Source organism: Pelophylax lessonae (genome assembly GCF_965119305.1).
Source record: "Pelophylax lessonae genome assembly, chromosome: 1".
Taxonomy (NCBI): Eukaryota; Metazoa; Chordata; class Amphibia; order Anura; family Ranidae; genus Pelophylax; species Pelophylax lessonae.
The window spans coordinates 719249653-719266989 of NC_138768.1; the positions used below are offsets into that span (position 1 = coordinate 719249653).

The window sequence follows — 17337 nt, forward strand, 5'->3', positions numbered from 1 at the left end:
ATTTTCTTGTAGCCTCCATAGGCTTACATAGAGCGCCCTGGCAGCATCACTTCCTCTTTCCAGGAACACCGATCGAGGCAGCAGCAGCGGCGAGGGTCTCCTCAGGTTTTATCCTTCTGTTCTTGCTATCCATTGCCTGTGTTCAGTTTGCATATTCCCTGTGGGGGTCTCATTGTGCTTGAGTGTGGTGCGGTGGGCTGCGCTTGCCGCGCTTGCTTAAAAGGGGCAGTTAACCCTTGGTTGTCTGGCATTACAGGAGCAATGGATTCTCAGGAGGGCAAATTTCCTACAGTATTGGTGGAAAGCCAGGGGACCGCTGTTTCCCCCCCAGGGGGGGATTTAGCCACTATTGTGGCTGGCCTTGCTGCTCAGGTGCAAATGCTGGTGGCTGCTCAATCTACTAAAAGGCCCAGAGTTGCTCTTTCCTCTGATTCTGAGGGTGAAGGTGATGGGGCTGTTCTGGCAGGGGCCTCCTTATCGGGGTCCCGCTCCTCTCTTGATCTAGTGGGGTCTGAGGTGGAGGCTGAAGTTGAGGTGGTGGATAATTCTCCCCCTGGCTCGCCTGAAGAGCTTGCAATCATGGATGAGTTGATTGCTTCCATTAAGCAAACGCTGCGTTTGCAGGACGAAGTGTGTCCCCCCGCTGCCTTGGCGGCTTATGGGACGCAGAGAAAACGCAGGACGCCGCAGGTTTTTCCCTGCAATGCTGATTCTCAGCGCGCTGTTAAGGATCAATGGCGCGATCTGCGCAAACCTTTTGCGGTACCAAGTAAATTCAAGCTGCGTTATCCTTTTTCGCCTGCCACTGATGAAAGGTGGTGTGTGCCTCCACCAGTGGATCATGCAATTGCGGTTTTGAACAAAGCCACTGCGATTCCTGCAGAGGGTTCCCCTAATTTCCGGGATGCCACGGATAGGAGACTGGAGTCTCTTGCCCGTCATACTTATTCTGTTACGGGTTCTATGCTTAAGGCTCTGTTTGCTTCTCTCATGGCGGCCCAGGCGATCGCAAGTTGGACGCAGATGCTTAGGCGCGTCCTAGTGGCCGACTCGGCCTCGCCGGCGACCCTGGATATGGTGGATCAGATCCACCAGGGTGTCATGTATCTGTGTGATGCGGACCTGGACCTGATTCCGTTGGCTGCACGTGTGCACAGCGTGGCGGTGTTGTCTCGCCGCCTGGTTTGGTTAAAATGTTGGTCGGTGGACCAATCTTCACGTAAGACCTTAGCCAATCTGCCTTATGATGGGTCTCGCCTTTTTGGGGAGTCCCTGGATGTGTTGATTAAGGGGATCACCGGGGGTAAGAGCACTCTCTTGCCCCATTTCCCCAAGGCTAAGGGGGCTTCTGGGAAGAAGCATGCAAATTTTCGGCCCCCTCAGGGGTCCTTTCGTGCCTTTCGGCCACACTACAAGGGCAAACCGTTCAAAGGTCAAGGCTCTCAGAAGAAGCCCTGGTCTGGGAAACAGAAGTCCGGCCAATCCGGACCTGCAGCCCATAACAGTTCGGCCTGAAGGGGCGCCCTCACCCAGTTTTGGGGTGGGGGGACGCTTGCTCGGTTTTCTTCAGCCCTGGTTGGCCCGTGTGCGGGACAGATGGGTTCTGGAAATCGTTCGATCTGGTTACAAGATCGAGTTTCTCTCTCGGCCGGAGAGCAGATTTTTTCCCTCAAATCTTCAACTGTCTCCAGAGCGCTTGCGGGACCTGCACCTGGCGGTGCGGGACCTGAGGGCTCAGGGAGTGGTGGTTCCGGTGCCTCATCGGGACAGGTTTCGGGGGTTTTATTCTAATCTGTTCACCGTGCCCAGAAAGGAGGGCAAGGTTCGTCCGATTCTGGACTTGAAGGCTCTGAACCGCTCTGTGCGGGTTCGCAAGTTCCGCATGGAATCCCTGCGGTCGGTGGTGGCTGCCCTGGTTCCGGGGGAATTCATGGCCTCCATCGATTTGAAGGATGCGTACCTTCACATCCCCATATTCGAGGGTCATCAGAGGTACCTTCGATTTGCCATTGCGGAGGATCACTACCAGTTCGTGGCGTTGCCCTTTGGTCTCGCCTCGGCTCCGCGGGTCTTCACCAAGGTGCTTGCACCGGTTCTGGCATTATTGAGGGCCCAGGGCGTTTCTGTCCTGGGGTATCTGGACGACATTCTGGTTCGGTCTGCGACCAGCCAGGGTCTGGAGGAGGACCTGTCTGTCACAATGCAAACTCTGCAGGAGTTTGGTTGGACGATAAATTTTCCAAAGTCGACACTGAGTCCGTCGGTTCGTCTCCCCTATCTGGGAATGATACTGGACTCGGTGCAGGCGAAGGTCTTCCTGCCGGAAGACAAACTCAGGACTCTCCGGGAGGAAGTCAGGACCCTCAGGGACGTTCCGAACTCGTCTCTGCGGACGTGTATGAGATGTCTGGGATTGATGGTCTCTGCCTTTGAGGCGATTTCCTTTCGCACAGTTTCACACGCGGGGTCTCCAAGTGGAGATCCTGTCCAGGTGGGACGGGCGACCTCAATCTCTGGATCTTCAAATCTCGTTGAGTCTTCGCACCAGGGAAAACCTTCTGTGGTGGCTCCAGTCCCCGTTGGTGTCCGGGGGCAAGTCGTTTCGTCCGATCTCGTGGACGGTAATCACCACGGATGCCAGCCTGTCGGGCTGGGGTGGAGTTCTGGGCGTTCTGTCCGCTCAGGGGACTTGGTCGGAGGGGGAGTCTTCCCTTCCGATCAACGTTCTGGAATTGCGTGCGATAAGTCTCTGTCTTCATCGCTGGACGGACCGGCTGCAGGGTTGCCCGGTTCGGGTGCAGACGGACAATGCCACGGCGGTGGCCTACATCAACCACCAAGGGGGCACCAGGAGTGCCCGAGCGGCTCGAGAAGTGGCCGACATTCTGTCTTGGGCCGAGACTCATGTCCCGGCGATAACGGCGGTTCACATTCCGGGAGTGGAGAACTGGCAGGCGGACTATCTGAGTCGCCAGACCCTGGATCAGGGGGCATGGTCTCTCCATCCGGCTGTCTTCCAGACGTTGTGCGCGAAGTGGGGTCTTCCAGATGTGGACCTGTTCGCGTCTCGCCTCAACAACAAGGTGAAGAGGTTCGTGGCAAGGACGCGCGACCCTCGGGCAGACGCGTCGGACGCGTTAGTGGCCCCGTGGCATCAGTACAGGCTGATGTACGCGTTTCCACCGATTCAGTTGCTGTCCAGGTTCCTTCGCAGGTTACACTCGGAACGCAACACGGTGATTCTTGTGGCACCGGACTGGCCTCGCCGGTCCTGGTACGCAGACCTCGTGAATCTGGCGGTCGACGCCCCGTGGCGTCTGCCTCTTCGAGACGATCTACTGTCTCAAGGACCGATATACCATCCTGCTTTACAGTCGCTGGCTTTGACGGCCTGGCTGTTGAGACCGAGGTCCTGAAGGAGAGGGGTCTCTCTCCGGAGGTCGTTCATACTTTAATCAACGCGAGGAAGTCTTCCTCGGGGAAGGTTTATTACCGTACTTGGAAGGCCTATTTTGCCTGGTGTGAGTCCAGGGGGTTTTCACCCCGCACGTACTCGGTGTCCCGTGTGCTGTCTTTCCTTCAAACGGGTGTTGATCAGCGTTTGGCGCTGGCTACGATAAAGGGTCAGGTGTCTGCTCTGGCCGTTCTGTTTCAACGTCCCGTGGCTTCTAACCCATTGGTTGGCACCTTTGTTCAGGGTGTGCGGCATCTGGTTCCCCCGAGGCGGGATCCTCTGCCCCCTTGGGACTTGAATCTCGTTCTATCTGTGTTACAACGTGCTCCTTTTGAACAGATCAGGGAGATCTCGTTGTCTATGTTGTCCAAAAAGGTCGCCTTTTTGGTGGCGATCACTTCGGCTCGCAGAGTGTCGGAGCTGGCGGCTTTGTCCTGCAAGTCTCCGTACCTGGTTATTCATTTGGATAAGGTGGTCTTGCGACCTAATCCTTCTTTTCTGCCGAAACGGGTTTCGGAATTCCATCTTAATGAGGATATTGTCTTGCCTTCGTTGTGCACGAAGCCTAAACATCCAAAGGAGGTGAGATTGCACTCTCTGGATGTTGTTCGGGCGATAAGGGTTTACCTTAAATCGACTGAGTCTTTTCGAAAGACGGACTCCTTGTTTGTTCTTCCAGAGGGTCCTCGGAAGGGCATGGCGGCTTCGGCCTCTACCATCGCCAAATGGATCAGGCAGACCATTGAACAGGCCTATGCTTTGCAGGGGAAGGTTCCCCCTGTGCCTGTGAAGGCGCACTCTACTAGATCTCTGAGTACGTCTTGGGCCTGTCGTCATGGGGCTTCTGTAGCCCAGGTGTGTAAGGCGGCGACTTGGTCGACCGTGCACACTTTCACAAAATTCTACAAAGTAGATGTTCAGGCATCGGCGGATGCTTCCTTTGGCCGCAAGGTTCTTAGTGCGGCTGTTCCCTAGGGTCCCTTGTTGGGGACTCCTGGCTGTTGGGATAAGTTTTGTATCCCCTGGTTTTTTTGTCTTTTCCTGGGTTGTTGCTCCTGTTGAGCACTTGTTTTTTGCTGTTGCCCAGCTGGTTTCCTTCCTTTGGTAAGGTTCCTTCTTTGATGTGGAGACTGCGTTGCCTTTCGGCGCGGATGCGTTTCCCACCCCTCATGTTTGCACTGCTTTGGGACGTCCCCATATGTGACGAATATGAAGAGGCGGCGACTGTCGGAGGACGTAAGAGAAAACTGAATTTTTGTAAAATCTTACCTGTAAAATTCCTTTCTCTGAGTCCTCCGACAGTCGCCGCCCCTCTTTTGGGGTTTGATTGTATACTCTACTGCTATTCCACTAAAACTGAGATATGGTTGCAGGAAGTAGGAGGGTATTGACTGAGGGGACCACCCCTTGAGGGTGGGATATGTTAAAGCTTTATTGTTAACATATTCTGTTGCCTAGCTACTCCTTCGGAGCAAAGTCTAATACCCCATATGTGACGAATATGAAGAGGCGGCGACTGTCGGAGGACTCAGAGAAAGGAATTTTACTGGTAAGATTTTACAAAAATTCCGTTTTCTCTTGCGTCCTCCGACAGTCGCCGCCATCTTCATATTCGTCACAATGGGGTATTAGTCCCTGCTTCGTAGGAGTAGCTAGGCAACAGAATATGTCAATATTAAAGGTTTTAACATATTCCCACCCCCAGGGGGTGGTCCCCTCAGACAATACCCTCCCATTTCCTGTATCCATTCCTCAGTTTCAATGTCTAGCTTGTCAGGAGTGGCTGCATGTCTCTATGCTGGGGCTTTTGTCTCAGCCTTTCTCTTCTTTTTTGATTTTATTTGAGTTTTTTTCTCTTTCTTTACTTAGCTGTTATTTTTACCAGCATCAGTTTAGTTCTTCTGATGAAGAGGATCATGCGGGCTGCGTCTCGGGCTGACCCCCCTGTTCGCAGGTTGTGGGTCAGTGGCTTCTCAGCCCGCCATCGAGCGTTCAGTCAGGTACCGCTCCTGGCGTTCTGAACGACCCATCCCTGTTCGGTGCAGGGATGCTATGGTGAGGTGGCTACATCACTGGACGCTGTGCGGTTTCTTAACCCACCTTTGCTGCGTCCTGGATGCGACTCTCCCTGTCTCATGTACAGTGGCTTGTTCGCCTGTGCGGGTTCCCCACGCCACCTATGAGGTAAGTGTAACGCACTCTACCAGATCGTGGAGTACGTCTTGGGCCTGTCGTCATGGGGCTTCTGTGGCCCAGGTGTGTAGGGTGGCGACTTGGTCGACTGTACACACTTTCACAAAATTCTACAAAGTAGATGTTCAGGCATCGGCAGATGCTTCCTTTGGCCGCAAGGTTCCTAGTGCGGCAGTTCCGTAAGGGTCTTTGTTTTTGGGCCCTTTATCTGTTCGGGATTTGTTTCTTATCCCTGGGTTATTTGTTTTCCTGGGTTGTTGCTCCTGTTGAGCAAATTTTTTCAGGTTGCCCAGCTGGGTTCCTTCTTTTGGTAAGGTTCCCATCTCTGATGTGGAGACGGCGTTGCCTTTAGGCGCGACTGCGTTTCCCACCCCTCATGTTTGCACTGCTTTGGGACGTCCCCATTGTGACGAATATGAAGATGGCGGCGACTGTCGGAGGACGTAAGAGAAAACGGAATTTTTGTAAAATCTTACCTGTAAAATTCCTTTCTCTGAGTCCTCCGACAGTCGCCGCCCCGCCCCTCTTTTGGGGTTTGATGTGCTCTCTACTGCTATTCCACTGAAACTGAGGAATGGATACAGGAAATGGGAGGGTATTGTCTGAGGGGACCACCCCCTGGGGGTGGGAATATGTTAAAACCTTTAATATTGACATATTCTGTTGCCTAGCTACTCCTACGAAGCAGGGACTAATACCCCATTGTGACGAATATGAAGATGGCGGCGACTGTCGGAGGACTCAGAGAAAGGAATTTTACAGGTAAGATTTTACAAAAATTTGGTTTTTCCATCCATCTGGAGGATCAAATAGGATCAGATGAAAGTGGACAGGCGGTCCGTTTTGTATCCGATATCCCATAGAGGAGAGCAGGGTCCTGACAGCTCCATCTCTGCAAAGTAAGCGGAGACGGAGCTGTCATCCACCTGCTCAGCGGGGATCGGCGGATCAATCCTTGCTGAGCAAAACGAAGTCCGTCGGGCGTACCGCCTGTGTGAAAGGGGCCTAAGGCCTCATTTATACTTGCTATTGGGGGGTTAAAAAACATATAGTTTAATCACTTTTTTACTGTCCCTCCTACTGCTGCAAAGGCAGTAGAGAGGGATGTACATATACTCCCTTGGTTTGCATCATGCCGTAGAAAAATGAACCCTGCTGTTGCAATCAGCAGTAAGTACGGTTCGCTGAACGTGACCAATTCAAATGGGGTGCCCACAACTGTGCAGTTAGTGTGTCGGGATATATGGGGTTAAAATGGAACTTTAGGATTATAATTGAGCTTGTGAAGTAATATAACACATTCTCACTGCTTGTCAAATTCTCTCTGAAGAGTGATCTTTGTTAGGATCGCTCTTCAATGGGCACCACATGTGTAAACTAGCCCTTTAGGTATTGCAAAAATCTACCTTGAAAGAGAGCAAGCTTTTTTAACCTATGTTTGTTTAGGTCATACTGTAAGTAGGTGAGTGCTGGTCTTGTGGAGGGGGATGAGATGAGTTGTGCACAAGAAGTTTGTGCATGGACAGTAAAGATGGCAAAGATTCAGTGTACTTTATTGGGACGATTTTGTGGACACTCAGTTTACATGTATCTGCACTTACCCCAATAGATTATTTTCTCTTTCGTTCATCGACGGACACAGCGCTCCATAAATCATAACTATAAATCATCACTAGTGGGTTTTATTGCCTTCTCCAGGAATAGGAATAGGCAGAACAAAAAAAACACCTGGCCAAGCCCATGGGCCATCCTCAGCTAGTATATAGCCCCCCTCTCTGCTCTAGGTAATTAGTTTTAATCTGTGTCTAGTCAGGAGTAGGGATCGAGGCCCCCGGCTGGGGATCTCTCGTCTTAGCAATTTTTTCTCCTTCCTTGTATCTTTTTTGTTTTTCTCTCAGGAGATCTACAATCAACTGCCGGGCTGGGCGATGGGCTGGATAATCTAGATCCAGTGGTCCCCCCAGCCAGCGAGCCCGTGCAGACCGCAGCTACGCGCTAGGTCGCCTGCGTCATAGCCTTACTGACAGAGGCTGCCCGTGAGTTAAACTCCTCGCAGGGTCTTATACGACTGGGCTTGGGTCTGAGTCGCAGTGGTTCCTTGGCCGACAGCTGCTTTAGTGGCGAGTTGTTCTGACTGGAGCGTTACCCACACCATGGAAGGGTAAGTACAGTCACCCTTAGCGATTTTCTTTGGGGTGGACGTGGGTAACCTTCAGGGATGGTCGGACCCTCCTCCCATCCTTAAATCCCTCACGGAGCTGCGCTTCCCCCACTCCCACCCCCCCCCCCGTGGTGGACCTAGAGTCTAGTGGGGTCCCAGGGCAGAGAATGCAGCAGAAACCCCTGGGGCCTCCCCTGCTATCCCCACTCTGTAAGGGTACTGGGATAGGGTGTGTCCCACCCTGATAGTCTGGAGGGGTCCCAGTGTAGGAAACCCCTAGGTGCATGCCCTGCTGTTTGCAGTGTGGGTATAGTGCAGGGGGTCCCAGTGCATAGACCGGTGCAGAGTTTCCCCTAAACATGTGTCCTACCTTCGTGGGGGAGGGTTCCCTTGCAGAGGGTGCAGTGTTGCAGAGGATGCAGGAAACATCCTGGCAGCATGCTAAAGTGTTTGTAGCTGATGGTGGCCATTTTCCCTTAGTCTGGCTGGTCTCCGGGTGGCGGCCATGTTTTTGTAGTCGAATGATGTCACAGGGGCCATTTTTCCTTAGTCTGGGAGATGCTGGAGAATACTGAAGCCTCGTGGCGGTGCTGAAGCGCCTCCTCTTCCTCCTTAGTTTCCTCTTCCTTCCTGTGCCCGGGACATATGAACAGGGATAGCGTCCATGATGATGCTTGGTTCGAATTCTCGGCACTCCTCCGGTCGGTAGGGTGAGTCTTTGGGTGTCCTTGTTATCGCTTTCTCTGCTGATAGGTGCCTTGAGGGGATCCTTTAGTGGTGCTAAAAGATAATTTTTGCACTGCAAGGTCTTCCTTTCCTTATGGAGCCACAGGGTCACATCTCCCCCACTGACCCCCCTCATGGAGGTGGTAGGTCCCTCAGAAACCCCAGCTTCCCATGGTTGCACTGACAGCGGTCCTGCAGTCCTTAGTGTCCCAGGTAGAAGTGGCGTGTGGGCAAAGGCCTAGGAAGAAGCATCCCCCACCTTCCCCCTGCTCAGGCTGTCTCATCTGATTCTGAGCCTGATGCCGCCATGGACATGACCCGTCCAGGGGGACTTAATATCACACCCCCTAAACTATTCGATAGGATGATTCCTACATGGTCGCAGCAGCGAAGGAAAATTCGCTGGTAGACACAGTTATCACTGCAGTGCGTGAGACTTTAAAGATGGAGGCTGCGGCTGATGTAGCCACGGACGTGGCGGTGTCGTTTGGTACGCACAAGTGGCATCGTACTCCAGAGGTGTTTCCTTAAGTGGCATCGTACTCCAGAGGTGTTTCCTTATGTGCCTTATTTTGACAGGTTTTCCTGTAAGGAATGGTAACAGCTAAATTTACCCTTTGTGGTCACCAAACGTTGTGCTGTACATTACCCTTTTGAGGAGTCACTTTTAAAAAAGTGGGCTAGTCCACCAGTGGTGGGCCCTCCTGTTTCCAGGTTGAATAAAGCAACCATGATCCCAGTAGAGAAATCCCTATCCTTTAAGGACCCGGCTGACAAGAAAGCGGAGGCTGTGGTACGCAGCATGTTTACTATGGCTGGTTCAGCATTGCAGCCAGTCTTTGCCTCAGCCCTGGTGTCTCAGACCCTAACTGAATGGGCCAAGCTCCAGGGCCTGGGGGGGTGAGCACAGGTCCCTGCTGCTTATGTTTATTTTGCGGACCAGTTGGCCCATGGGCTGCAGTTTATTCGTGATGCAGCTTTGGATACAGCTCTTGTGCTGTCCAAACTTTCTGTTTCAGCAGTGGTGATTAGGCACGTGTTGTGGCTTAAGAATTGGTTCGTAGACCATCCTCTAAGAAAGCTCTCATTGATCTGCCTTTTCAAGGCGATTGCTTGTTTGGGGCTACCCTGGATGACATCATTAAGGGTATCGCGGGGGGGGGGGGGGGAAAGAGTACCTTCCTGCCACAGATCAAGGAAAGGGAAAAAGCCTCGCCGCAGACGGGGACCCTCCTCAGCCAATAGCCAATAGAAAATTATTTTGTGCTTCTGGGACAGAGAATAAGGGAAATAGATCTTCTAAATTTTCCTCCGGGAGGTTCCAAGCATCCTTGGTCTGGTAAGCCAAGAGCTAGGTTCCCCGGACCAGCAGACAAGACCTTCAGCTTGAAGGTCTGCCCTCACCCATTATTGGGGTGGGGGGCAACTTCGCTGGTTTTCGGCCCCGTGGACTTCTTTCTCTGTCGCTCATTGACAGACGCAGTCCTCTTGATTAATATCAAATTGGGTTATACTGCCCTCTACAGGAGTAGGACACTAGGCAGAAGGAAAACGTTCTGGCCACACCTTAGGGGCAGTCCCAGAGAGTATATCCTCTCTCTGCTACAGGATGTTAGTTTTTTTTCTGTCTAGTCAGGAGTAAGGACCTAAGTTCCTTGCTGGGATCTTTGGTCCTGGCAAGATTTTTTTTTAGAAACATTTTTTTTTTTTTTTTTAGGCAGCTTTTTTCTCCAGTGTTCCTGTGAGATCTTCAAGCAATTATGCTGGAGCTGGGCGACGGGCTGGATGTTGAGATCCAGTGGTCACCCCAGTCAGCCTACGAGCGCGTGCAGGCCCTAGCTCCGCGCTGGGTCGGCCGCGACATAGTGCCACTGGACAGGGACTGGCCCTGCGAGTTAAACGTCTCGCCGGGACGCCGACGACCAGTTGGAAACTGAGTCACGGCGTCCGTATTGGTCGACAGCCCCCCCCCACCTCGGTGGAGAGGGGTTCTGTCAGGAGTTGGCGCCCGCCTGTTCCGGTATGGTGAGTAAAATGTTCCCTCTCTCCCCCTGACGGGTTTGTGGGTGGACGCGGGCCCCTCCCTGGGATGATCGGACCCTCAGGATCCTGGGTCCCCCCTCTATCCTATAACAGGTGTCACAGATCCCCCTCTTGAGGGTGATTTGGTTGAATAAGAACCAGGAGACTTGGTTTGGGAGCTGACTATCGGAGTCACTGTATGAGTGGGCACTGTAAAGGGACATGACTGAAGTCAGTGGCTGGCATTACTGTTAGGATGGCCATGTAAGAGGGTGATATGATCCTACCTTATACATAAGGTTGCAATACAGGCCGATGCCTGTGCCTGGACTACCGCCATCCGCCGCCACCATCCTCCCGCAGGCCGCCATCCTCCCGCAAGCCGCACACCTCCCGCAGGCCGCACAGGCCGATGCCTGCCTTCTGCAGGCAGCACAATGTAGCAGGCCGCTGCCATCTTTCCACAGGGGCCGCCGCCATCCTCCCGCAGGGCTGCCATCTTGGCGTAGCCTCGTGTCTCCGGCATGGGGGCGGCCATTTTGGAGATGACCAGCTACCTCGAGGAGTAGCATGGGAAGCGCCGGAAGGCGTGTAAAGGGGCGGAGCCGCCTCCTTTACCCGGGAAAATGATCAAAAAAGACTTCCTGTCTGTAAGAGACAGCGCTGAGAGCAGGTTGATAGAAGCTTCTGTGCATCAGGTGGTGAGCCCTTGGGGTCTCTCTCTCTCTCTCTGTGGGGTCCAAAGCAGGTAACACTGAGGGGCGCTGTTGTGCTGGAAGATTACAAAAAAAAAAAGTTTTTTTCTTTGCAATTATATTTTGTTTGGTGGCAAGTGTCTTGGATTAATCATGGACCCTGCCACACATGTATACCCACCTGATCCCCTCGAGGTGGCCGCAGGACCCTCCAGTGCCCCACTTATGATTGATGCATTATCAGCAGTTTTGGAGTCTTTGGTATCCCGGGTGGAGGTGGCCTGTCAGGGAAGGGGGGCAAGAAAGCGACCCCCGCCTACCCCTATTTCATCGGACACTTCAGATACGGATTCTGAGCTTGTCACTGCAGCTGCAGGTCCCTCTTCTGGGACTGCTGTCTCGGGTACGGTCTCCTCAGACAGTGAGGAGGACGTTTCTGCCTCCGCCATAGCGCAAGAAGAAGCGTTGGTGGACGCACTAGTCATGTCTGTCCGGGAAACCTTAAGTCTTGAGGTTACACCGGCAGAGGTAGCTGACACTGAAATTCCCTTTGTTACCAGCAAGCCTACCAAAATGGCGAAGGTTTTTCCCTTGCCCAAATGTTTTGGTAATCTAGTTAAAGAAGAATGGGGTCGCCCGAAACGAACCCCTGCTATTTCCAAACGCATTGCTAGGCGCTATCCATTTGAGGAATCCCTCCTTAAAAAATGGACGGTACCACCAGTGGTGGACTCACCGATTTCCAGACTAAATAAAGCCACTGTTATCCCGTTGGAGGACGCTCCGTCCTTTAGGGATCCAGTGGATCGAAAAGTGGAAGCGGAATCTCGCTCCATTTTTTCCCTGATGGGGTCAACATTTAGGCCAGTGGTTGCCATTGGTTTAGTTTCACAAACATTGACAGAATGGACCAAATTGTTACGCCGTGGCATAAAGGGGAGAAGTATCCCCCCGGCAGTATCAGATTTGCTGGAGAAGATTATACAAGGGCTACAGTTCATCTGTGACGCCGCCCTGGACGCCACTCCCTTGCTAGGGCGTGCATCGGTTTCAGCAGTGGTCCTCAGACGCGTGTTGTGGTTAAAGTGCTGGTCGGCGGATCAAGGTTCCAAAAAAGCTTTGGCTAATCTCCCTTTTCAAGGGAATCGCCTGTTTGGGGCCACCTTGGATGAGATTATAAAGGATCTCACTGGGGGCAAGAGCACTTTTTTGCCACAGACTGCTAAAGGTAAAGGACCTCGTAACAGGCGAGGACCTTCCTTTTCCGCTCATAAAAAGTTTGTTCGTTCCGCTGGGGCGGGCGATAAGGGGAAGCCCTCCAAAGCCCCTTCAGGGGGTTTCAAAGGGCGCTGGTCGGGTAAACAAAAGTCCGGCTCAGCCAAACCTGAAGATAAGACCAATACAGCCTGAAGGTGCGCCCCCACCCATCTCTGGGGTAGGGGGACGTCTTCACCGGTTTCCGGATCCATGGCTTTCCAGAATCCCGGACAAAGGGGTTCGCGAGGTCATACGGTCGGGATACAAGATCGAGTTTCGATCACTTCTACCGGTGCGATTCTTCCCTTCCAACATTCGACTATCCCCGGATCGCTTAAAAGCTTTGCGGGGGGCAGTAATGGACTTGATGCAACAGGAAGCGGTAGTTCCCGTTCCTTGAGCAGAACGTTTTCAGGGGTTCTATTCGAACCTATTCACCATACCCAGAAAGGAGGGCAAGGTGCGTCCAATTCTGGACTTAAGAGCACTCAATCATTTTGTCCGGGTACAAGTATTCAAGATGGAGTCCATCTGAACAGATCAGCTTGTCTTCAATTTTCCCAAAGATCATTCCTAGTTTCCACCAGGAGATTGAACTATATGGGCCTAACTTTGGAGACATCCTTGGCAAGGGTGTGTCTCCTTACGGAGAAGCTCCGGAAGATTCAGTGAACGATTCGGATGTTACTGTCCGTCAACTGGCCTTCCCTTAGGACTTGCATGAGGATCCTGGGACTGATGGTGGCCTTCTTAGAGGCAGTACCGTATGCCCAGTCTCATACCCGAATTCTCCAAAAGGAGATTCTTTTCAAATGGAATCGGAATCCCGATTCTCTGGACAATCGGATCCGGTTGAGCGAGCGGACCAGGGAGTCTCTGGTCTGGTGGCTTCGGTCTCCGATGCTCAGCCAGGGGAAGTCATTTCTTCCGATAGAATCCAGGTTACCGATAAATGTATTGGAACTGAGAGCGATCAGACTTTGTCTGATTTACTGGACCGAGCAGCTCCAGGGCAGCCCGGTTCGGATCCAGTCGGACAATGCCACGGCCGTGGCTTAGGTCAATCACCAAGGGGGCACCTAGAGTGTCCTGATGGCCATCGAAGTGACCAGCATCCTTCGTTGGACGGAACGGTTTGTTCCGGCTCTCTCCGCGGTATTCACTCCGGGGGTGGAAAATCGGCAGGCAGATTATCTCAGCCGTCAGATTCTGGATCAAGGGGTATGGCCTCTTCATCCAGAGATATTTCACCAGCTGTGCCTTCATTGGGGCACCCCGGAGGTAGATCTGTTGGCAGCTCGGCTCAACAGGAAGGTGCGGAGGTTTGTAGCCCGCTCCCAACATCCTCGAGCGGACGCAGCAGACGCGCTGGTCACCCCGTGGGGACAGTATCAGCTACTGTATGTCTTCCCTCCTCTCAAGTTGCTGCCGAAACTTCTTCGCAGGATAGAGGTGGAGGGAATTCCAGTTATCCTGGTAGCCCCGGACTGGCCTCGTCGACCCGGGTACGCCGACTTGGGCAGGCTGGTCGCGGACGCTCCTTGGAGACTTCCTCTCAAGGAGGATCTGCGGTCTCAGGGACCGATCTTTACAATCGCTGGCTTTAACGGCCTGGCTATTGAGACTCAGGTGCTGAAGGACAAAGGATTGTCAACTTCAGTTATTCCTACTTTAATTAAAGCAAGGAAAGCGACTTCCAGAAAAGTTTATCATCGCACATGGAGGTCTTATATTGCATGGTGTGAATCCCTTGGATTTCCTCCACGTGCCTATTCGGTGACCCGCATCTTGGCTTTTCTGCAACAGGGGGTTGAGCAGAAGCTGGCCTTGGGTACTGTCAAGGGTCAGGTTTCAGCGTTAGCAATTTTCTTTCAGAAACCTATGGCTACCCATTCCTTGGTGCGGAATTTCATCCAGGGGGTGCGGCACTTGGCTCCACCAGTGCACGCGCCCTTACCGCCCTGGGATCTTAATTTGGTGTTGTCGGTTCTTCAGAAACCTCCCTTTGAAAATATTAGGGAGATTCCCTTGCTTACGTTATCCCAGAACGTGGCCTTCTTGGTGGCCATTACTTCTGCATGCAGGGTGTCAGAACTGGCCGCATTATCTTGTCGTTCCCCATATCTGGTGGTCCATAGGGATAAGGTGGTTCTTCGTCCGAATCCATCCTTCCTTCCTAAAGTGGTTTCAGAGTTTCATCTGAATGAAGATATTGTGTTACCTTCCCTGTGTCCTAAGCCCAGTCATCCTCGGGAATTTGCGTTACATTCCTTGGATGTGGTTCGGGCAATCAGGGTATACTTGAAAACTACGGACTCGTTTCGTAAGACGGATTCACTTTTTGTGATCACAGATGGCCCCAAAAAGGGGTTGCCTGCATCTGCCGCGACTATCTCCAGATGGATCAGACAGACGGTGGTACAGGCTTATTGTATTAAGGGTCGGAATCCTCCGTTCCCTGTTAAGGCGCACTCCACTCGGGCGCTTAGTGCTTCCTGGGCCTTCCGCCATCAGGCATCAGTGGTCCAGGTTTGCAAGGCGGCTACCTGGTCGTCGGTTCATACCTTTACAAGATTTTATAAAGTTGATGTGATGGCATCGTCCGATGCCTCTTTTGGCCGCAAGGTTCTGCATGCCGCAATTTGAGGAGACCGTTGGTCTACCTCGAGGGTTTTTTTCTGTTGGGTTTTCAGTTGAGTATCATCCTTTTGTCTGATGAGCCTTTAAAACTTCTAGTTGGCACCGGTTGGGCCTTCTAGATTGGATTTTGATTTCTGTTATCTCACCCCTCATTTGTGGCACTGCTTTGGGACGTCCCAATTTTATATTAATTTAATTTGATATTAATCAAGAGGACTGCGTCTGTCAATGAGCAACAGAGAAAAATGGATTTTTGTAAAATCTTACCGTAAAATCCTTTTCTCTTAAGCTCATTGACAGACGCAGTACCCGCCCCTCTACTTTTGAGTTGGGTTGGGTTAAATTCTCTGACACTGCTTTGTGACATAACGAACATCCTGTAGCAGAGAGAGAGAGGATATACCCTCTGGGACTGCCCCTAAGGTGTGGCCAGAACGGTTTCCTTCTGCCTAGTGTCCTACTCCTGTAGAGGGCAGTATAACCCAATTTGATATTAATCAAGAGGACTGCGTCTGTCAATGAGCTTAATAGAAAAGGATTTTACAAAAATCTATTTTTAGTGAGCGTCAAGGAGATCCGCAAAATGTGTCTTTTGGGGGTACCCATAAAGGGGGACAGGTTTTTAAGGTCCTGAATCTCCTTGTGCAGATTTAGTTCCTGCAAAGGTTCAGGTGATGTCTTAACTACCGAAAATTCCCCCTATTACTGTCCAGGGAATTGATTTACCTAGGTCTGATTCTTTTTCTGACCAGGGTGGTCCTTCCTCTGTACAAACTTCAGGCACCACAGGCCGTAATTTACTGGCTGCTGTCACACAGATAGTTCTCTCTCCCATTTTGCATACAGGTTCTGAGTCTGGTGGTATCCACCTTCAAGACAGTTCTGTTTGCACAGTCTTACATGCAGCTCCTTTAGCAGGTTTCGGGTACACAGGAGGATACCGAAGTTTGTGACAAGATAATGGGTTCCTTTGGCAGATGCCGCAGGCAACCCAAGGGCCACGATAAGGCCAGTATTATCCTCGGCTCAAGCTTCTTCTAAAATTCCTGCGAGGAATCAAGGGCAAAGATCTTCCAATCAGTCTGGTGGCCATAAACGTCCCTTGGGGGCTTCCTCTCAGAGAAGACCAGTTGTCCCAAGGGCTAATCTACCATCCTGCTTTACAGTCGCTGTTTTAATGGCTTAGCATTTGAAAGAAAGGTACTGAGGGATAGAGGTTTGTCTGGATCAGTGATCGCTATTATGGTGAAGTAGTCCTCCAGCAAGATATACCATCCTAAGTAGAAAGCATGCATTTCTTGGTGTGAGTCGATTGGCGCTCACCTTCGATCCTTTTCTGTGGCCCAGGTCTTAACCATTCTTCAACAGGGTGTTGATAAGAAGTTGGGCCAGGAGTCCGCCCTGGCAATCTTCTTTCAGCGACCCCTAGCCACTCACTCTTTAGTTCGTACCTTCATTCAGGTGGTTTGACATGTGGCTCCACCTGTACGGTCTCTTTTGCTGCCATGGCATTTAAATTTAGTACTTTCGGTTCTCCAGAAACCTTCATTTGAGAATATTCGGGAGACTCCCTATTCAGAAGGTGACATTCTTGGCATCTGTTACCTCGGCCCACAGTGTATCAGAATTGGCGACATTATCCTGTCGCAGTCCCTGTTTAGTGGTCCACAGGGATAAAGTGGTTCTTCGTCCCTGTTCATCATTCCTGCCCAAAGTTGTATTTGACTTCCATTTGAATGAGGACATTGTATTGCCTTCCTTGTGTCCCAAGCCGGCTCGCCCCAAGGAATTTGCTTTGCATACCTTGGATGTGGTTTGTGCGATTCCGGGGTATCTGGAAGCTACTGAGTCCTTTTGGAGGTCAGACTCGCTTTTTGTGTTTACGGATGGACCAAGAAAAGGGCTTGTCGCTTCTTCGGCTACCGTCTCCAGATGGATCAGACAGACGGTGACTCAGGCCTATTCCATTAAAGGTCAGGTTCCACCTTTCCCTGTCACTGCGCATTCTACTCGGGCTCTGAGTGCTTCTTGGGCCTTCCGTCATTAGGCATCAATATCGCAAGTTTGCAAGGCAGCCACTTGGTCGTCCGTTGCATGCCTTCACAAAATTCTATAAGGTAGATACTTTGGCATCTGTGGATGCTTCTTTTGGACGTAAAGTTTTGCAGGCTGCTTTTTAAGAGGGCTGT

General features: G+C 51.8%; 1 protein-coding gene across 2 annotated transcripts in view; it reads left to right on the plus strand.

Moving 5' to 3' along the window:
* Positions 1 to 17337, plus strand: part of SNX25 (sorting nexin 25) — a 368398-nt gene that overhangs the window by 204661 nt on the left and 146400 nt on the right. The window lies entirely within an intron of this gene.